This window comes from Protopterus annectens, chromosome 1.part1 (genome assembly GCF_019279795.1).
Source record: "Protopterus annectens isolate FY-2018-M chromosome 1.part1, PAN1.0, whole genome shotgun sequence".
Classification (NCBI taxonomy): domain Eukaryota; kingdom Metazoa; phylum Chordata; order Ceratodontiformes; family Protopteridae; genus Protopterus; species Protopterus annectens.
The window spans coordinates 1,825,884,889-1,825,907,518 of record NC_056726.1 but is presented as its reverse complement, the minus strand read 5'-3'; the positions used below and the strand labels follow the sequence as shown (position 1 = coordinate 1,825,907,518).

At 35.9% G+C, this 22,630-nt stretch overlaps 1 protein-coding gene across 1 annotated transcript in view; it reads left to right on the top strand.

The window, feature by feature from the left end:
- Positions 1-22,630, top strand: part of CSF3R (colony stimulating factor 3 receptor) — a 556,874-nt gene that overhangs the window by 281,031 nt on the left and 253,213 nt on the right. The window lies entirely within an intron of this gene.

The window sequence follows — 22,630 nt, the reverse complement described above, 5'->3', positions numbered from 1 at the left end:
TATGTATATTCTCTGTGAACTACTATTGAATTCACATCTTCCATACCAAATATAAATGTCTTCAAAAATCTACCCTCCTTTGTTATATTTTCCCCTTCTGGGCCACCTGAATACAGTATCAGTGCTGCAAATCAAATTCCAGTCCCCACCAGTAAGTAATATTCCCCTGCTGAAAGCTGGTTATCTCTCTAATAATTTTCTTAAGCTCCACTATAGCAGTTTTAGGTGGAATATAAATATATTCCAGTGTAATCCTCCAACCCTTGCCAGTAGCCCCTTAGTAGTACAAATCTACCATTATTATCTTTTTTTATCCTCTTCTATCACTATTGGAGCGCCTCTTGCAATTAATATAAGTAGTCCTAGTTTCCTTTATCCCAGGTATTTCTACAAATAACCATCCTGAAAAATCTTTCTTTATCAAATTCACATGCTCACTTCTTTCCAAATGCATCTCCTGTAGCATAGGTATTTGCATTCTACCTTTTAAAATATAGTTCACTACTCTTTCTTTTTTTGTAGATATCTGTGAGACCATTTACATTTAAAGATAATCTACAAAATATCATCATGTTAAAAAGTTATTATTCCCACCTTTTATGTGTAACAGCTTTTTTGTTAAATGTCCAGTTCCATCTTTTGCATTACATGCATACATAATGTTTGGCAGGTTGATATTTTATACAGTTATTTCTTGTCATATCCATATGTACATTTTCAAATATTGAAGTTTTACCCTCCTAATAGAAACAATTTTTCGAGACTGACAGCCAAACTCATAGACTTGGATTATCCTAAAAGGAAAGTTATCCAGCCTAAGACACCTGTACCTCTACTAAATGCTGTCTCGTTTTGTCCTTTTTTTTATTATTCTCCCAGATTGGGAAAATACTTGAATGTTTGCAGAAAACATTATCTCCTAGCTGTTGAAAGAAAACCATTGAAAGAAAGAAGTATTCTGTTTTTATTGCGTTTTATCAGATTGTCTTCATGGAGACATGAGAACCAGATAGACAGTTGCTTCTACAAGCACTCACTTATTTGCTAAAAGAAAACATTTTATTATATTCAATGTTCTTTTTCAATTATTTGCTTTCTTAAAACTTGTTGCTAGATCAAGCCAAGAGCCTTAATTTAGTATTTCCCCTAGGAACAGTGAGAAAAAGAACATAAAATTTTCTTGTATCACACTCTTTTGACCAGACTTTTCTTCTTTTATCTTATATTGTGGTGTCTACATTTCTTAAAATTGAACAAGGAGAAAGAAATAAATAAAGAAACAATGGAGCAACTGTTTACTTTATCCATATTTTACTTGAAAATAACTGAGAAAGCTTACTTTATAGCATGCAGATTATATTTTATTTTATTTATTTTACATTTGTTGACCGGGCTAGTCTAGCTGGATATATGTCCATTTTCAGTAGAGGCCCGGGGAGAAAAGCTCCACACACAACATACACAAGACAATTTGACAAATTGTTAATAAAGATTTACACATACAAATATACATTTAAATCAACTATGTAGTAAAATCAGCATACATTTAAGGAACTCAAAAATTTAAATTCATACACAAAGTACTGTAGATTTCAAGGCAAGTTTACCTAAAACAAATGGTTATGCAGTAAGGCAACAGCCAAGAAGATGACAGTAAAAGCTAGAAGGGAAGTGGAAGGAGTATGAAGGAAAGAGACGATAGGGCACAAGGCCAGAATCATAAGGAAGAGAGGAGAAGAAAAAAGACAGTCAAGACGAGGTGGGAGAGATAGTAGATGTAGGTCAGAGCATAAGAGGACAGGGGGAAGGGAAGCAGGGTAGATGTTTGGTTTCAGGCAGAAGGAAGGGTAAAAGGTAAGGAGAGAGTAAGGAGAGGGAAGTTAGCCTGGAGTACTACAAGAACAGAGCCAGTGGTTTTGGTAATGTAGTTTGATTTGTTGTTTGAAGAGAGGTAGGGATGAGATTAGTGTTAACTCTGTAGGCAGCAAATTCCATACTCTGCCTACAGTATTGGTGAAAAGAGAGTCACCAGCTATGTTGTGGGCCTTTATGGGTTTGGTCATAAGTTTACAGTAGGAACGAAGAGAGGTGAGATTGTTATAATGGAGTAGTAGTTGTGAAAGTATAGGGGTGTTACTAGGTTGGTACAGTAGTTTGTGGGCAATTGTAAGTTGTGAAATATTAAGATAGTTTTGTAGTTCCAGCCAGCCTAACTGTTTCAAATTGAGGCAGTGATGTGTTCTAAAAGGGTTACTAGTGGCGAAGCGGCCAATGTTATTATAGCAAGTTGCTAGTTTGTTTAGGTTAGTTTTTTTAAGGTTGGTGAAGATAGGAGAGGCATAGAAGAGAGTTGATATAAGATGGGTGTGAGCAATAGTAGCTCTAGTTGATTGGGTAAGAAAAGGTTTTATACGGTATAGTGATCCAATTTTTTTGTTAACAGTTTTGATAGTGTTGTTGATGTGTTGGTCAAAAGAGAGATTGTTATCAATGGTAATACCAAGTAGTTTTGTTGTAGAGTCAGGAGAGATGATAGTTTTGTTGTTTGAGTAGATAGAGAAGTTAAGTGGAGAGGTATGAGTGGTGGGGGTGAAGAGGAGAAGTTTGGTTTTTTTGGCATTGAGAAGTAGATACCGTCTAGTAAACCATGTTTCTACAGTGTTGAATGTATTTTGAGTTAGAGTGGTTAGATCAGAGGAGGTGGATGCTGAACAAATGATAGTAGAGTCGCCTGCATATTGAATGCAGGTAGCTTGAGGAATTACAGAGTGGAGATCATTAATATAGAGGGAGAACAGGAGAGGGCCAAGGATAGAGCCTTGAGGGACACCAATTGCAATGGGAAGTAAGGAGGAGATATGGTTTTCCCAAAGAACGGCTTGTTGTCTGTTACTGAGGTATGATGTAAACCAGTTAATGGCAAGGCTGTCAAATGAGAGGGATTTGAGAATGCTAATTAGAGAAGAGTGGTTGACCATGTCAAAAGCTTTAGAGAGGTCAATGAATAGGGCAGAAGAGAGTAGGTTCTTGTTGCGATTGCTGTTAATGGTATCTGCAAAGGAAAGGAGGGCAGTGGTAGTACTATGGTGGGGTCTAAAGCCATGCTGACAGTGAGCTAAAATATTGTGAGTAGAGAGGTACTGTACCAGTTGCTGATGTATACATTTCTCCATAATTTTTGCTAATGGAGAGAGAAGAGCAATGGGTTTAAAGTTTGAATAATCAATAGAGTTACCACCTTTATGTAGTGGGATAATATGAGAAATTTTCCAGATATGAGGGATGGTTCCTTCTTGGATGGTTCTATTTATGAGTAAAGAAATTGGGTAAGCAATTTCTTTGGCTGCTTTCTGTAAGAATAGGGGAGGAGCTTGTCAGCAGAGGGAGTACATGGTTTGAGTTTGAGAAGTAGTTTGAAGATGGTAGAAGTAGAGATGGGTTGTAAAGAGAAGCTACAGTTAGAGTTTAAGTGATTGTTAGGAGGATAAAAGTTATTAGTGTTTAATTGTCTAGCGAGAGATTGAATAGTATCAGAGAAGAATGAGTTAAAAGTATTTGCAGTTTGAAGAGGGGTGTCAGGGTTGGCATTTAGTGGGGAGGGAGTTTTGGCAGTACCAGGAGTAAGGAGTCTATTAATAGAAGACCAGAATTGTTTTGGTTTATTTAGGTTAGTTTCTTGTAGGTTGCAGTAGAACTTTCTTTTATCTGTGAGGATGGCTTTTTTGGTAAGATTTCTAAGTTGGCGAAAGTGATGAAAATGCATTATAAAATACTACTGTTAAGAACAAAATTTTGTTTTACTTACAGTTAACTCTTTCATTCCTCTTCCCCTCTCCTAAATGTTCTTTCAAAGATTAATGACATGAAGTAGGGCATATGCTTTAGAGTCCTCTACAAGTTTAACAAAGTCAAGAAAGTCCAATATTTCCAGGTTCTCTTGCTTTGTCATTTCACAAATATAAGTAATGCTTTTTGTAATCCCATATTTATTTCTTGATTTCTGAGTTGTTGGTTTTATTCCTGTTGACCCTCATCTCCCAAATCCAATCTCTGCTTTATTTCCAATGTAGTCCCGGCTCTTCTAGTCAATTCTCATGTTTTTTTCTGTCTCTCAAGCATTTTCCATTGAAACATTGGAAAATATTTCACTGGCACAATCTTTCTATGGGCTTTATTACCAAAAGAACAGGAAGAAGATTCTCCTTCTGTTTCACAGCTCATTTTTGTTGGACAAACTTTTGTATTTCCTCCTTAGCATGTTCTGCATCAAAAAATATTTTGTTCTTCCAGGAAAGAACAACCCAGCAGTAAGTTCCAAAACAAAGGCTCCTAAATTCCACTTTTATTTGAAAAAAATGTTGTAAAACATGTTACAAAACAAACTAACTAATTAACATAGCATTGAATGGTTGAGCACTTTTGTCTTAATAAATTGAAATCATCAAAACCCATTCATTAAGATGAAAGCACTCAACACATCGATGATATGTTGATTAGTTTGTTTGTTTTACAATGGTTGTTATTAGATTTATTATGTATTCAGTGTTCAGGTTTTTTTGGGCTTCCTCCAGGAAAGAATATTCTGAATATAGCTGGGTATGGCAGCTTGAATCTCACTCCTGCTTCTCAACATTCCCTGATTAGTAAAATACATTTACTCCTCTTCTGTCTGGTGTACATGGATTAATCATTTTCCACAAACACTCTACTGTCTCCAACTTTCAGTACTTTGTCCTCCTGCCACAGTTTTGTCATAGTCAACTACTTCTGCTGGTGGGATTGCATCTTTACTATTAAAGGTCTAGGTTGCTTTCTCATGGCAAGGTTTGGAACATAAAAATGATGTGCCCTTTCAATTAACTCCAGCTCTGGAATACAAGTCCAGTTGCTTATTTTTACTTTCATAAAATTAATACAATCTGTTCCTTCTAGCTTCTCTAGTATACAGAAAATCTCAGGTTTTCACTCTATGCTCTGTCCACTAATTCTATTATTTTTGAAACATCTGTTCTTGAGCAGTTTCATATTCAGCCAGTCTTTTCTTTATTTCACCCTCTGATTTTTGTAGTTTTAGCACCTCATCTGAATGTCTGTTTTAAGCATCTTCCATTTTTCCAGACTTTTGTTATTTGTGTTGTTATAAAAATGTTTCTTTTTTATTGAGGCAGAATTGTCTTCGTGCATTGCATTTTCCCATTTATATTCATGTACTGTTACCCCCTTGACTTATTTTGTTGTAGTGCACTAACACTTCATCAAAGTCATAATCTCTTTGCATGATAAATCAGAGGTTATTCTTTGTGATATGCATAAAACTAAATCACTACTGTTTGCAAAGAAGTTGCAGTTAAGAGAAGCAAATACCTCCAACAAGTAGATTACTCTCCAAAAATATGTGGTCAGTTTAATGCGTGAGTATTCTTTTTCTTCCACTACAACAAAGACAATGGAGAAAAGTTCCAGTACATTTAACAGAATATTTATATTAATTGTTGACATCAGAAAGACTAAGGACTGCCCATATAAGACAAATGTCTGTGGTTTTTTTTGGGTTTCTAATACCATGATGGGAAAGGACACCATTCATAAGTCAAAGTATGATGAAAGTTCATGAAATTAGCATTGTTTCAGTCGCTGATGTTCAACAAAAGTGCTCTTCACAGAACCCACATTGTACCCAGAGCTGAATCTTTTTGCAATTTATACAGAGTTATATTATCAGTAACATATCTAAATATGGGTCTATATTAAATTGTCGAAACGGCATTATAGCGAATGCCATTTCACCAACACATATAGCCTGAAGTCTGAAAATAGTGAAGGCTCAGGCCAGCAATTTTTTCCCAGGGAAAAAATTGCTTGGCCTGAGCCATAGCATTGCCCTTTATCCCACTGTAGTGCGATCTCGGAGTATATTTAGTTAGGGGATGTGGGGGTGAAGGCCCCCACTTAGTTATGTTTTAAAATGTGTGTGTGTTCGGTGCTAGCAATTTCTTTCCCAGGGAAAGAAATCACTGTTTTGACCATTCGCAGTTTAGTGCATTCGGTCTTTATGTGTCATTGATGAGGCACTCGATGTAACACCTCTTTGCGATTTTAATATAGACCCCTAAATACAACTATAAATTATTGCTTACTGTTACTGGAACTGTCTGGGTATCCTTCTACACTGCCCTTGTTTCCTCCTGCAAATCCTCATATTTTATGACTTTGTGTCAGACACTGTAATCACTGGGTGTAGCAATTTCACTAGCCAATGCTATTTTTGTCTTTTCATAGACTACTATATGTGGATTTCTTGCATCTATCTTTTTTACCTGTTGGTAATGGGTAATCCCATGTGATATAATCTTCATCATTCTCTATAATGTTTTGTGGCTTGTGTTTCCAATGCTTCTCATCTACTTCAACATTGTAATGTTTGTATAATCCCCAGTGCAACAGTCTTGCCACATTGTTATGTCTTTTAATGTACAGGCATTCTACCATTAGGGTATCACAGCTACCAACAAGATGTGTGACTGTTTCCATTTCAGTTTTACAGAGCCTTCATGTGTCTGTTTCTTCTACATTTTCAATGGACTTTATAAACTGTGTACACATTCCACTGTCCTGGGCCACCAATATTAAACTTTCATCTTTTGGTTTAAATTCACCTCTCCTTAACCATTCCTGTGTCAGGTCCTGACCAACATGAGGTTGTTCCAGGAGTTTTCTGCAATTGCAACTATATTTACTATATTTACACCTTTTCTATATTTCTTGCCTTCTCATCTGATCCTTCTTCTTATATACTTTCTTTGTTTTTGACACATTTAATTGCTGCCTGATTTTTGTCTACTTCTTTTTGATTTCCATTCCCAATTAACATCAATATGCTTCTGCTGAACTAAGCAGGGAAATCACCTTAGACTTCTTTGCCTCATGTTTTAAAACATAACTAAGGTTGGATCTAGTGAAGTCAGCAGATATGCATGCAGTCCTATCACTGCAGATCTATACATATAATCAGTTTTGAAGAGGTCCATACCTCCTTCAGAACAAAGAATATATAATCTTGGTATACAATGATTTTTAAACATCATTTGATAAGCGTAAAGCATTCTTCTTGTTTTCCTATCCAAATGATGCAATACCTTTCGAGGACAGTAAATCACCACCAAACTCAAACTTAGAACAGGAAGAACAAATTGGTTTATAGCTTGGACTTTGGTGCTAGATGTCAGGGTTTTTCTAGTATTAAATTTTGTCTTCTAAAATATTCCTTACTGAGTTTTGCTCATATTGCCTCATGTTTTGTTGTCAGTACTTCATCAATTCCCAAATATGTATACTCTCCCTTCTACTCAGGTTCTTTCATATCACATTCCTGTCCCATATGATATTTTCTTGGTGCTGCAGCTTTCCTGCTTTATATGCTGCTTTTGTGTATTTTTTACAACTAAATTGCATTCTTATAACATCTGACAAAGTTTGGAACACTTGCAGTTGTGCTTTCAGCTCCTCATCAGCTGAACTATAAGGTTTAAATCATCCACAAAGAGAAAATTAGAGGTCTTTACACTTTGTTGTTTTCTGACTGGAAGCCAAACCATAGCTATGACCTAATCTAAGTAGTCAGCTTTGGGTTAAGGGCAAGACAAAAGAGCAGCAGTGACAGAGTCACCCTGGAATATCCCACTTTGAGTTTTTATCCCTGAGATAAGAATTTGTTCTTTATCATGACTTAGCTGCATAGTGGTTTATTACTGTTTCATTGTCACTGTAATGTAATTAATCAATGTAGTGTGTTTCTTATACCTCTGTAAGCACTACTTTATCCATGAATGTGGGATGCTGTCAAATGCTTGTTTGCAATCTATCCATGCCATACTTACAGTCTTCCCCTTTTTATAATTCTCCACTATGACTTTATTTTACAACAAACAATCCTTTGTTCCATGACTTTCTTTCATTACACTTTTGTTCTATTGCCATGACTGAGTTTTCTTCTAAATGACTATAAACTCTGTTGGCATCATTTCCAGTATATAGTTTATATATCATCAGAAGGCTAGTTATCGGTCTATAGTTTTAAGGATAGCTTGCAGGTTCACCCTTAAGAATGATTATTGTTTTTCCTGTTGTTAACCAGGCTGGTGTCTGTTCATGATATGCATATAAGTAGTTTTTACTTGTAGCTAAATCTACATGTAAAGATGTTAATACTTTTAGCAAACAGGTATTTTATCTGGGCCTAGGGTTTTCCAGTTAGGAGATTTTCTTAATTTTGCTTCAGTTTCTCTGGCCATTACTTCATCCCATTTCATATACTGTACATTTGAACTTATTGTATTACTTGCTTTATAGTTTTCTCTCTTCAGTGCTTGCCATGATGTCATATAGCAATAACCCACGCCTGGGTGTGGGTAATGCTAAATTTACCCACGGTTGGCGTGGTTTGGTCCCGAGGGCGAAGCCCGAGGGACCAAACAAAGCCAACCGTGGGTAAATTTAGCATTACCCACACCCAGAAGTGGGTTATTGCTATTATACCATGACATTATTTAAGAAAAGAAACTATTACTTTTCTTAAATAATGGCATAGTATAATGCCTGTTTACTGCCCTTCCACAGATGTCTGGCATCCGGCAGTTCTGATGTACTGCGCCTGCGCAGTACATCAGAGTTGTGGGCAACGGAGAAAGCAAGATCTCCGTTGCTTTTTAGTGTTTTGCTATGTTAAATGAGTTTAACATAGCGAGACAGTTTTAAAATAAGCAACGGAGATGTCCGTTGCTTATTTTAAAACTGTCTCGCTATGTTAAACTCATTTAACATAGCGAGACACTAAAAAAAAGCAATGGAGATCTTGCTTTCTCCGTTGTTTTAACATTGCTATGTTAAATGGGTTTAACATAGCGAGACAGCTTTAAAATAAGCAACGGAGATCTCCGTTGCTTATTTTAAAGCTGTCTCACTATGTTAAACCCATTTAACATAGCGAGACAGTGTTTTAAAAAAACGAGTTATACTAATGGAAAAAAGTCCAGGCAACCGGACCTTTTTCCATTAGTATAACTCGATTTACAATGGGCACGCTGGCCAATCAGCATGCACGTTTTGGGGGGTCATGGTATAATTTGATTTCTTCCCTTCCTTTCCTTTATTGCTCTGTGTTTTTGTGGTAAGAATTTATCTATTATTAATTTAGTTGCACAGTTATATATCCTATTAACTTCTGTTTCCTACTGAAGGCTCAAGTACATCTTAATGTGGTAAGGATTCACACGATTTCCATTCCATCTGTTTCTCCTTAATTTGGGGACTCATTTTTTCCATCATGCTGTGATTTTACAAGAGTTGGGTTTTCTACACTAAGTCCTTCACTTTGCATGTAATCCATAATCTCAGTTTCTATTTATTTCACTTCTCCATTACTAACCCTCTTTTCTATTTTCTCCTTTTTGTATTGTGAAATTTTCCATATCCAGATGCCTTTACCTACATTTCTCTTTAAATATCTTTGGTGCTACTTTTTTGTACTGATTAGTTTTGCTTTCTTCTTTGCATAAATATTGCACAATATTAAGGGATGTATTCATAGTTACTTGTGCAAATGCAACTGGGATATTCCTGATGCTTACAGAAGAGTGTATCAATGTGTAGGCCATTTGCGCTAATGTGCGAGGCCTGAAAAATAATGAGATGCAAATAAGAAATGTTGTAAAGGATAGAATGCTTATGCAGTAGTTTTGCAGTTTACAATCCATCATCCCTGTGGTATGCACATCCATTGTTAAATGTCATGCTTTTTATGATATTGGAGTTGCAGTCTGCAAATTTTTGTCTAAGTATGCACATGCACTTCCGTGACACACAAATGAATTATTTCCCCCAGCAACCCCTTCATTAGTTTGCATTAAGTATACATAACCATTAAAATGACATAATAAATTATTTTGCCCAGTGTCAATTCAGCAGCCTGACCATATATGCACAAGCAGTTCCTTGACACACTAATTAATTATTTCTTCCAGAGACCTCTTTACTAACATTTCTAAGTAGTCACAAGCACTAAAATGAAACATTCACACTAAAGATCTCTTCAGTAATATGCCTCAATACGCACAAACACCAAAATGAATCATTCACCCAAGTGACCCCTTCAGTAACATGCCCCAGTATGCATTAGCACCAAAATGAAACATTTCCCCAAAAGACCGCTTCAGTAATATGTCCAGGTATGTACAAGCACTAAAATAAAACAGTTCCTCAAGCAATCTCTTCAGTAAAATGTCCAGGTATGCCGAAGCACTGAAATTAAATGACCCCTCAAGTAAACTTGTCTAGGTATGCAGTAGCAACTCAGCTCCCCTCGCATCTCAATATTCTAACTGAATTCTGTTGTCTTCTGGCATAACTACAGGGCTATTTATATACTTTTTATGCAAATCAGTTCATTATAGATTCATCTCTATGAATCAAACACATGCACATACTTGTACACTCCCTTAACAGCATAGTAGCTCTCACCCTATTGCTTATGCTTCAGTGATGTTATGCATTTCTTATGGGGGAGTGTATTCACAAAAAGTCCTCTGTTTTTATGTAGTCATCCTGATAGTCTGTGATTTGCATGACTCCATAGTGCCACTCTTTGTGGATCACCACTATGAAAGTGCAAAGCCTCAGACTACAAATACTGCCCTTAATCTGGTTTTCTTTCACATATCCATATTTCCTCTTCTTCAGATGCCCCCCACCTGCTTCTTCTTACTTTGTGGACTCATTGTTTCATCATGCTGTGATATAACATGCGTTAGGCTTTCTACACTAAATCCTTAATTTCACAAGTGTTCCATAAATTCTACTGCTATTTGTTTAACTTATTCTGTACTATAATTCTGTTCTGTGTTCCCCTTTGTGATCTTATTTTTTGTACTGTGAAATTTTTCATATCTGGGTACCTTTGCCTGTATTTCTGTTCAAATATCTTTAGAGCTGCTTTGTTTGTATTGCTTAGGTTGGCCTTCTCCTTTGCATAAATATTACACTATAGCAGATCTTTTTTCCCTTGTCCATGTTCATTTTTTATACCTTTCAAAAATCTCTAGGTCTTGTTCTTTATATTTTCATACTTCTTCTGTTTCGTTTTCCAAACCATCTAAAGTTTTTTTGGTCTATATAATGTTTTACATGGATCTGTCACATTAATGAACACACATTTGTATTTGAAGCTTTTGGCAGTTTTTCTTGTGCAAGTATTTTTCTTTCCTCTAATTTCTCTCTTCACCTTTTGGAATATCTTCTATCTGGAAATTCAGGGTGTCTTGTATAATAGTAACAATACAGCATTTCTTCCTTATCCTCAATAGTCCACTCTATCATCTTTACATCTTTATAGCTCTTTTTTGGCATATCAGTCTTTGTACAGAGGGGTGGCATCCTTCTATATATGGTATGTCATGCAGATGCAGACAAATTCCTCTGACACAGCATATAGGAGATTAAGCTTAAAAACTGGTAGTTAAGCTTTACGAAATCTGGTGCACGGGCTTTTCCCCCCTTTAATACCAAGGCAATGAAAATGGTGATACCAAGGCAAGGAAAGTACAATAACGTGCATAGAGGTTTCTGGCAACCAAGTCACACTGAGACCATGTTCTAAGGACAAAAGAATCTCAGGATTGAGTTAAAGGCGGTTTTATTTAAAACCTTGAATTGTTGTGTTAAAATCAGCTGTGCTTATATATTTCAATGTGGCTATAGTAAGCTAAAATAGAATACCTTTTTTTGGTGAGAAGGTGTAGTAGTCATTGGTGGGTAACCTAGTTGGCTAATCAGCAAAATCAAACCACTGCATGAGTGCAAGTAAAGCACTTTTGGAGTACCAGATCTTCATTTGCCATGGTTGTGCTTGTTTTGCAAGTGAATCCCTGTTGTTTGAAAGACTGGTCATTGATTTACTGGCACACATTTGCTAGAAAATGTAGTTGTGTTTTGATTTACGGGGAAAATGCTAACAAATGGAAAAGTTTCAAATGAATCTTTGGTAAATGGAATGTGGATCCATAATTAATGTAGGTGTAGGTAGTTAGGAATAAAATCTTAGAAATACTTATCTTAGGATGCCACCAAAATGCTATACTCTTGCCATTAAGTAAACACATCCCATAGGATAAGTTTAACTGCAATATGCAATTTCTTCTTTTGGAGTCACATTTTGCCATGACATTATGGAGTTTATGAAGTGGTGGCATATGGAAGACATGATATCTTAAATTTCAAGACGTGACCAGTATGAGGCACGTGCTGAAATACATAGGTATAGAATACTGAACACAGAAATTCCCCATAAGCATTTCAAGGGCTATCTGAATGTCATTTTATATAGGATGAACAACAAGAGAGCTATATAAGAGAATCTATGAACATCAATTTAATATCCAAGCTGGGAATGACAAAAGTGCTTTAAGCAAGCACTACAATTCAAAAACATGTAAAGTAGACTTTAAATTTATTGTATTAAACCATGTTGCTAGATATGATAGTAAGTTTGAAGCTGAAGAAGAATTCTCAGGAAAGAGTATCAATGGCAAGTTTCTTTGTTTTCCTACTAACTGCTTTGTTTTATTTGAATTTTGAAATAACAGCTTCACGGTTTTGTGGGTTCTTTGTTGGTTTGATGGTATTATGGAGAACCAAGTAAACGCCAAAGTACACAAATCCAAAAAAACTAGGCAGGAAACCACTGGATAAAACACTTTATACAATGAGCAAAGCTTTCGGATACAATCCTTTGTCAATACTCAACAAATACAATACAACAAAAGTATTGACAAAGGATTGTATCCGAAAGCTTTGCTCGTTGTATAAAGTGTTTTATCCAGTGGTTTCCTGCCTAGTTTTTTTGGATTATGGAGAACCAAGCCAGTTCGACTTTTATGATGTTGCCTTCCAGATTTATGCTGCATGACACATCAAATGGATCTATTATTTTAAATCAAGAGGGGTGTGTAAGAAAAAGTGCACTACCTAGAATTAATGTCACCAATTCCAATGTGGTGTTTTATAGACATGACAAAGCATTAGCTGGATGCATAGCAGCACCTATAGACCACTTTGGTTTTGCTGAAACTAATAATGCAGTTGGAACAGTGCTGAATTTAAATGAGACTTTTTATGAGCTTTGTCACTCATCTGTTCAAGATAAACAAACAGTTGTGGGTTATGTTCAGTTAGCTTTATTATATGCAAACACATCAGGATTGAGGCTTAGTAACTTAAACTTAGATAAACTTATAAACAGACTGACTACCACATTCATACATATTCACACTCTGGCTGCTCTCTCAAAATGGCACTGCTGCCTGCACATGCTCACTATTTATATGCACATGCCACACTTGGAAATGCTTCTTAAAGATACAGTACACACACATTAGCTACAAGCTTGAAAGAGACTTGCTCAAATTAAAATGCTTGCAGTGGGACAAATTGTATTTTGAAAATTATTAGCAGCCAAAATGGCTCAGAGTCACTAAGATGCCCATTGGTGATAATTTCCCCAAAGAGTTTTTCGATAAATGGATTGAGCTGAACCAGAAAATAGGTTTGCAGTATGCTGAAATGTTAATTACTCTAAACAGAGAAAAAGATGGACATGTTGAATGAAGAAATCCTTACAGCTTTTTTTTTTTTGTCAAAGACAATTCAGCTGGAGAGAACTTTGATACAAAATTCAGTTTAATCCAAGGCAAATTAATTATTTTAAGCCAGTTGTTGCTAGCATCAAAAGCAAAACAGAAGGGCTAGCTATTTTGCTGATAAACACTTACAGAAAGTTGTAGAAACAAATAGCTCTTCTATACAACATACTTTTGATTTTCTATCAAAAATACAAATTTTAAAAGTGAATGAAAATGACATTTTTGGCAACATTGGACATCAAATTGTTATACACAGTCATTCCCAACAGGGAAGGTATGGATGTAATGAGAGGAGAACTTATTAGTTCAAAGCTTTTCTCAGTAAATACAGTACAACTAATTATGGAAGCTACAGATATTATTTTAAGTTACAACTATTTTGAATTTAATAAAAAAAAAATGTACTGTCAGACCAATGGGGTGGACATGGGTGCAGCCATGGCAACAAGTTATGCAAATATTTTTATGAATGGCTGGGAAAAAGTAAACATTTTTGATAGTAGACACATTCAGAACATTTTGTTATATAAATGCTTTATAGATGACATGTTTTTGGTTTGCAGGGGAAGTGTTGAAGGAACAAATGACTTGCATAAGTATATTAATAGTGTCAGTTCATTTTTAGAGAACACTGTAGAATACAATGACACTAATATTAATTTTCTTGATGTGACAGTCTTCAAAGAAAATAGGGGGCTTATTGCTAACATCTATAAGAAAGAAAATCAGAATAATGCTTATCTAGACTATTCAAGCATGCACCCCAAGAAAACTAAATCTAATATAGTAAAATAGCAGTTAATGAGAGCCAACAGGCTTACAAAAAATATTTTTTTACAAGAAGCTGCTAGTCTAGGCAACAGATTTATAAACAGAGGATATCCAGTGGAAATAGTAGAGAAGAAATTTTCAGAATACAGAAAAGAGGGAAATGTTTTAAAAATTATTTCAGGGAAATCTGTCTGTACCTGAAATAAGGAATATGGAAAGAGGTATGTTTAAATGCCAGAACTGCAATTTTTGCAAATATTTGTATACATATGTTGAAGAAATAACTATCAATAATATTATTGTCAAAATTACAGAGAAGTATCATTGTAAATCTAAGTTCAATGTGTGTTTAGCTTTGTGCATGCCCTGTATGTCATTTTATATAGAACGAATAACAAGAAAGCTATATAAGAGAATCTATGACCATAAATATACTATCCAAGCTGGACATGACAAAAATGTTTTAAGCAACCACTACAATTCGAAAAAAGTGTAATGTGGACTTCAAATTTATTGTATTAAACCATGTTGTTAGATATGATAGTAAGTTTGATCCTGAAGAAGAACTGGGGTAGAAACAGTGTCAATGGCAAGTGAGGATGAATGTTTGTTATCCACCTGGGTTAAATAATAGAGAATATTTTATAGCCTATCTGAAAAACAAAGTGTTAAAGCATTTCGAAAGCACATGATTATGTGTGGTATAAAGAGTTTGTAGTGTTGATTGTATTAATTCTGAAGAAGTCTCAAGCAAAATCGTTTACTGGATACTTGGTTATTTTATTTTATGGTTTTAAACAGTTTTATTAAAAGTTTTCTTGGTTTTCTTACCAGCTGTTTTGTTTTATTTTAAGTTCCAGTTAAACACAGTGCAGTTACATTTCTATTTACATTTATATGCAAACAGTAGTTACATTTATACATTCTGAGATTTTACATAGGTGGAAATTACTAAAGAGAAAGCTCACATGCAGCTTGTACAGGCAGCAGTTATGTATATAAATGTTTTGTCATTTCAGTGAAAGGCTGAGAGTATTCTGGTTAGGGAGAGTATTTGGAGAGTATCATACCTTGAGATGAGCATGTGCAGGACCAGGACTGGTTAAGATGTTGTTTAAGCAGTGGTTTAAAGCTATTGAATTTGTTGGAGAGTTTTATTTGTATGGGGATATTATTCCAGAGTTTAGCAACATACTGGGAATAGAGTGAGCCTCCTTCAACATTATTTGACTTATTTGTAAGTAATAAGAATTTGTTACTAAAGTGGAGGTCCCTTGCTGGACAGTAGATCAGTAATAAGTTATGTAGTGCAGGACGTTTTCTGGATGATGAATGAGTTTGTGTGCTGTAGTTAGTTGTGAATATGTTTGGTAGTTGTGTAGTTCAAACCAGTTTAATTACTTTAAGCTATGACAATGGTGGGTCCTATGAGGGAGACTCGGGGCAAATTTAGTTATTTTATTGTAGCAGGAGGCAAGTTTCTTTCATTGAATATCATTTACATTTCTTTAGGATAGGAGTGCTGTATAAGAGTGTTGGCAATAAGAAGGTGGTGGCTAGAGTTTTTCTTGAAGTATCTGTAAGGAATCCATCGATCCTGTAAAGAGAGACAGTTTCTGGTGAGTAGATTTAATGGTGTGCAGTATATGCTGGTCATATCTGAGCTTGTCATCTATTATAATGCCTAGAAGTTTACTGTGAGTTACAGTTTCAGTCACAGTATTATTTGCTGACCTTATGATAAAAGATTGCTTTGATTTTGGCAGCTTTTGAGATAAAAAAATATTAACTTTGTTTCTTGGGGTTGAGTAGGAGGTTTGATTCTTTGAGACAGGTTTCTACAGAGGAGAAAGATTTTTGGGTAATGTCTTGGAGTTTATTTATTGTTGAGGTCACACATGTTAATGTTGAGTCATCTGCATACTGAACTAAACTAGCATGGTGAATGGAGGTGTGGATGTAACTAATAAATACATTAAATAGGAAAGATCTCAGGATAGAGCCCTGAGGGACATTTGTAGTAACTGGTTGAAAGGATAAGTAGGTTTGTTCATAGGTTCATAGGTTCATTGGTTGTACTAGGCTATTGGCCCTAGGGCCTATACAAGCCTAGCCATAACAATTCCCTGGATATTTCTTCCCACAATATTTACTTCCCTGGACCCCTGTCTAGCAGGGCAACTGACGTGATCCCCGAGGTAAATTTCCTATTTCCCATCCAGTCGTCAAGGTTCCTTTTGAATAGGGCCAAGGAGGCACTCTGCTTGACATGTATGAGCAGTCTATTCCAGAGTATGGGCAGTCTCTGGGTCAGGAACCTATCTCTCCAGCATGTTTTGTTCATTGTGATGACAAGGTTTAGATCCCTGGAGTGTGTAGCTCTGAGGGATTGGGATTTCTTTAAGTGGAGCATATCTAACAGCTCAGGGTTTGACATGGCCTTGTATGTTAAGCAGAGATCACCTTTGAGTAGACAATATGCCACAGAGTATAGCTGGAGTTTTTTTAGATGGTCAGCATAGGACATCTGCTTTAGGCCTGTGATTCTTTTAGTGGGGTATTTCTGCGGCCTTTCCAGCTGTTGAAGAGGTTTTGTGATGTACATTTCAAACAGGGCATTGTACTCTATAATGGGTCTAATGAGGGATGAGTACAGTGGGACAATGACCTCCTTTTTTCTGGATGAAAAGCCCTTAATGATGAAGTGTGCCACATAGAAGGATTTCCTGACTGTTGTGGTGATGTGATTATCGAAGGTGAGACCACTGTCCATCTGTGTTCCTAAGTCTGTCATCACACTTTTGGTGTTTAGTGTACTGCCACCTATGTGGTAACTCATGGGTACATGGTTTTTCCCAAAGGGAATAACTATACATTTCTTGGCATTAAGCTTGAGCCCATGGCTCTGGCACCAAGCATCTGTTTCTGTAAGGCCCTTTTGTAGAATATCCACATCATTTGGGAATTCAATAATGGCTACCAGTCTGCAGTCATCTGCAAACTTTGTTGTCATTTAAAGGCTTGTTGCCTTTCAGACAGGTAACTAAGAAACCACAACAAGGAGTACTGTGAAAGTCCTATTGACAAGAGTCAAACAAGCAGTTGCTGGTATGAGAGTGTCAAACGCCTTTGACAAGGCTATGAACATGATGGCCACAAGCAGGGCATTATTTCTATATTGGTTTATTTAATTGGTAAATTGTAGTAGAGCAGTATAGGTGCTGTGCGGGCGCCTAAAGCCATGTTGTGTTTCTAAGAGTAGGTTATTTGAAGTTAGGTATTGCATCAGCTGCATATGAATGCATTTGTCTAATATTTTGGAGAGGGGGAGAGAATTGCTATTGCTCTGTAGTTATTAAACTCTGTAGATGTGCCGCCTTTGTGCAGTGGTAGGATGTAAGATTTTTTCCACAGTGATGGGATATATCTTTCCGCTATGGATATACTAATTAGTATGGACACAGGGAAAGTTATGACTTCTGCAGCCATTTTTAGGTAGTCTGATGGTAGCTGGTCTGCAGCTACAGAAGCAGTTTTTAGTTTAAGGATCAACTTCTTTATGAGTGAGGTAGGTACGGAACTAAAACTGAGCAGCTGTTGGTAGTTTTGATTGGACAGCAGTAGAATAATTGCTGATGTATTAGTGTGTAACAGAGATAATACTGGTTGTATAAAATAGGAATTAAACTCTCTGGGGATAGAGTCTGTCATATCATCTGTTTTTGGAGAGAGCCGGTTGGTCTTGCTAGGGTGGAGTAGTTCATTTAGTGATGACCAAAAATGTTTTGGGTTGTTTTATGTTTGTCGTGCAGGCTGGAATAATATATTTGTTATCCTGTCTGACATGGAGTTTTGCGAGCTTTCTAAGATGTCTAAATTGCTGGAAGGCATTTTGAGTTCTATTTTTATAATAATTTTCCAGGTTTTATCCTTTTTTATCATCATTTTTTGTTTCCTTTGGCAGCCATGATGCAGGGCTGGACTTGCTCTTTTTTACATAGCTGTGCTAGATTATTTAAGGTCTGTAAGAATGTGTTATTTTAAAGTGTTTAACAGCAATATCTTCTGTGCAGGGTCTGCATGTCCTCCCTGTGGTCGCGTGAGTTTCCTCCGGGTGCTCCGGTTTCCTCCCCATCCCAAAGACATGCTGTAGGTGGATTGGACACTGTAAATTGGCCCTAGGTGTGAGTGTGTGCATGTGTGTGCCTTCTGTGGAAGGTTGGGCGCCGGGCTGGCAACTCAACACCGTAAAAACTCCACTGCCAATCATGAGCAGACAGGTGATCCACTGTGGCAACCCCTAACCGGGAAAAGCCGGAAGAAGAAGAAGAAGAACAGCAATATCTAGTAGCATTGTTCTAAGTGCATTCTAGTTATATTTTTTAGTGTTTCATTGAAAATATCTTTACTGAAATTGGTTGTATTTCATATTTGATTATAGATAATATGTTTATCTAGTTTATGGTGAGTTCTAATTGAATACGTTGGTATGTCGTCACTTAAGCTATCTGAGATGCAGCCTACTTTTGTCAATTTGTCAAGTTTGTTTGTAAGAATTCTGTCAAGTGTTGAGTTTCTCCCTGAAGATTATGTGACATTATTTTTAGTGGTAGTGATTTACAGGTTTCAGAAATATACTGTCCATTTGTATTTTTCTCTGACTATATAGAGTAACAAGAGCTGAGGTAGCATATTTATTTACAAATAGCTGTGCAAGCCCTTTATTAATTATGTCTTTGTTTTTATAATTATCCCATTTTCGCAAGTTATTTTAATAGTTTCTTGATGAGCAGTGCATCAAAAATATCAGATGCAGATTCCTAATTTTTTTTAAACAAGAAACATCTTTATCGAATTATCACTTATGACATACGCAATCATACATTTATATAAATGAAAACTAACCATACTGACATAATTTTAGTTGCAAACATAATACACCACAAACCATGTTGATATAATTATAGTTGCATAAGTAATACATTAATTATAATCTCTCCAGTCATTGTCAGTCAAATATTACATAGCTCAATCACATCCTGCCTTCTTTTAAACCTCATTCCTTCTCTGCATGTATTGTTCCCACAATTCCTATTTTTTCCTGTGTAATTTGCTCCTTCCCTTTTCTAAAGATCCCAGTTCCAGTTGTTTTATCTATATTACTATACTCACTACTTCTAGTAAAGTTAGTTTCGACTTTGATTTCCATTTTCTAGTAATTGCTTTTTTGGCAGATACCATAATTAGACTCAGCAAGGCCTTACTATGTCTAGGCAATTCCAATTTTGTATCATAGCTCCAAAAACTCATTTCTGTAGTTACACCAATTTGCTCACCCAGTATCTCTGACAAAGCAGTCTGCAGTGAATCTTTAAAATCTGCTAACTCATTACACTCCCAGAAAATATGTTTCCAGTTACCTCTTCAGATCCTAAAATTCTTAAGTCACGATAGACTGGAGAAGTGTTTTTCCATACTGTTTTTATTTTTTTTTCAAATAATTCTTTTATTTTTCAAAGTATGAAACAATGCATACTGAGAGAGGAAATACATTACAGTTATGCACATTAAGATGCAACGATGAATAATTACAGAATATTGTGAGTAACCACATAGTTTAGCAATGATACATATGAGAAGGATAGGAACAGCACAATGAGAGCATTGTAATCAATTTAACCAAAAACAATTATATACAATATTTACAACCAACAGTGCTACATTTCCTCCGCAGTGGTATTGCAAAAATATACTATTAATTGGGTTGGCAGTGGTTCTCCGGTAAATTAACAGGAATAGGGATAACTGTTATACTCAAGGTATGAATGGGAAGTTATTCAGTATGGATCACATCTATAAGTTTCTTCCATAGTTTACCAAAATAAGCTCTCTTTTTGGGGCCTTTTATAATGAATTTATGAGCTGAGATGTGTTTGAAAGCCATCTCTTTGAAACCATTCCAACTAAGTTTGGTGCGATCTAACCAATTTTTAGTGATGTATAGTTTAATAAGTGAACAGAGGATAATTAAAATGTGGAGTTGTACTTTAGATAATTTGGAGGTAGGAATATGGAGAATGGCTGTTTCCCACGAAAGGGTTGAGGTGTAGTAACCCATTTTTTGTAAACGAACTTTTAGAGAGCACCAGAGTTTGTAAGAGTGGTTGCAATACCACATAATGTGTAGTAGATCCGCTCTCGGATGGGGGCAACAGGTACACGAGGAGGATGAGTTGGGGTTAAATTTATTGAGTATTACAGGAGTGTAGTAGGAATTATTGTTTAGCATCAGTTGGGTGTATAAGAGTTTTTTAAAAAGGGAGAGTTCTAAAGTAGATTTTATAGCTGAGAGTTTTTGGTCCTCTGTAATAGGAGAACCAACAGTATTCCAATAGTTGGAAAAGAGACAGTTTGAGTTGTATAGCACAGTATTCAAAAGTTTGTAAGAGGATGAAATTGTTTTTTTAGTGCTAGATATTACAGATATAGTTTCAATTAATTTGTTAATTTCCTGAGGGTTGGGAGGAAGATTGAAACGTTGTGCAAGTATAATTTCTCTTAGTTGTCGAAGAATAACTGTGTATTTGTTATTGGTTCCAAGAATTAACCGTAGCTCAGGAAGAGATTTTGACCTATGTTTGAGGATGTCCCATACATTGAGATCCTTGATGAGAGGAAATTTAGTAAGGTCCAACATTACATTGTTGATTTTGATGTTTGGATTTTGATGGAGTGGTTGGAGCAGGGGTAGAATATTTTCCAGTTTGATGTCTTTAATAAGTTTTTGGAAAAGCCTAATTTTATGTTTCAGAGAATGAGCTAAATTACAATTATTTATAGAAAGAGTGGATAGGAAGGGAATAGCCTGAGGATTAATTTTGTTAGAAATAATATGGTGATGCCAGATTTTTAACCATGATGGAGAGTGGGTATGGTTTTTGCTGCTAAAGTTTGAAATAGACCAGACTCTGTTTGAGCAGATAATCTTGTAGTACAGTTGAAAGTTTGGAAGGCCTAACCCCCCTTTCTCCTTAGGATAAGTTAATTTAGAGTAAGAGATCCTGACTGACTTCGGGAACCAGATGAACCTAGCTAGGTCTTTTTCAATTTTGGAAAAGAAGTTATTAAAGACTACTATATCCGAAGCATTGAATTGATATAAGAGTCTGGGTAAGACATTCATTTTCACTATTGCTACTTTGGACAAGAAGGCTAGATTCATAAGTTTCCATCTTTGTAGATCTTGCTGGATGGTGGACCATGTTTTTAGTAGATTATTTTGGAGCATGGAAGCTTGGTTATGTTCAAAATGGATACCTAGATATTTAAGGTTATATGTTATTTGTAAAGAGGACTCGGGGAAATAGAAAGATTTGTGGGAGTTGGGATTGATTGGGAAAATATGTGATTTTTTATTGTTAATTAGGTAATCTGATGCGGTAGAGAAGTACTTAATGGCATCAAAGATTTTGGGTAAGTCTGAGTTGGGAAACTGGAAGTATAGATTTAAATCATCTGCAAAAGCTGATAGTGCGACATGTGTGTTTAGGATTTTAGGGATGTTGTGGTGCGTATTCTGCGCGATATATAAGAAGAAGGGCTCGATAAAAATGTTAAAGAGAAAGGGTGAGAGTGGGCAACCCTGTCTTGTTCCATTAGTAATCAATATTGGCTTGGATCTCTGTTTGTTTATGTAAAGGTATGTGTAAGACTTTGTATAAAGTGTTCTGATTATATCCGAGAAGGATTTAGGTATATTGAAATGGAACAAAGTAGCAAACAAAAAGTCCCAGTTGACTCTGTCAAAAGCTTTAGAGGCATCCAAAGTTAGGGCATATATTGGATTTTTGTCTTTTTTGGTAAATTGTATTAGGGAATCCAAGGTTAGGGTATTATCCCATGTGTGTCTATTGCTCATAAAACCAGCTTGGTCAGGGGAAATTAAAGACGGGAGTATCTTTTGTAATCTATTAGCTAAAATAGCAGCAAGAATCTTAATGTCAACATTTATTAACGAGATTGGTCTGTAATTGTGTGGATCTGCTTTGTCTTGTTTATTTTTTAATAGTAAGATGGTTTTTGAGTTGTTCCAATGTAAGTCAGTAATACCCTCCTTAATGATACAGTTAAAGACTTTCAGTAGGATGGAGGATATTTTTGGGCAAAAG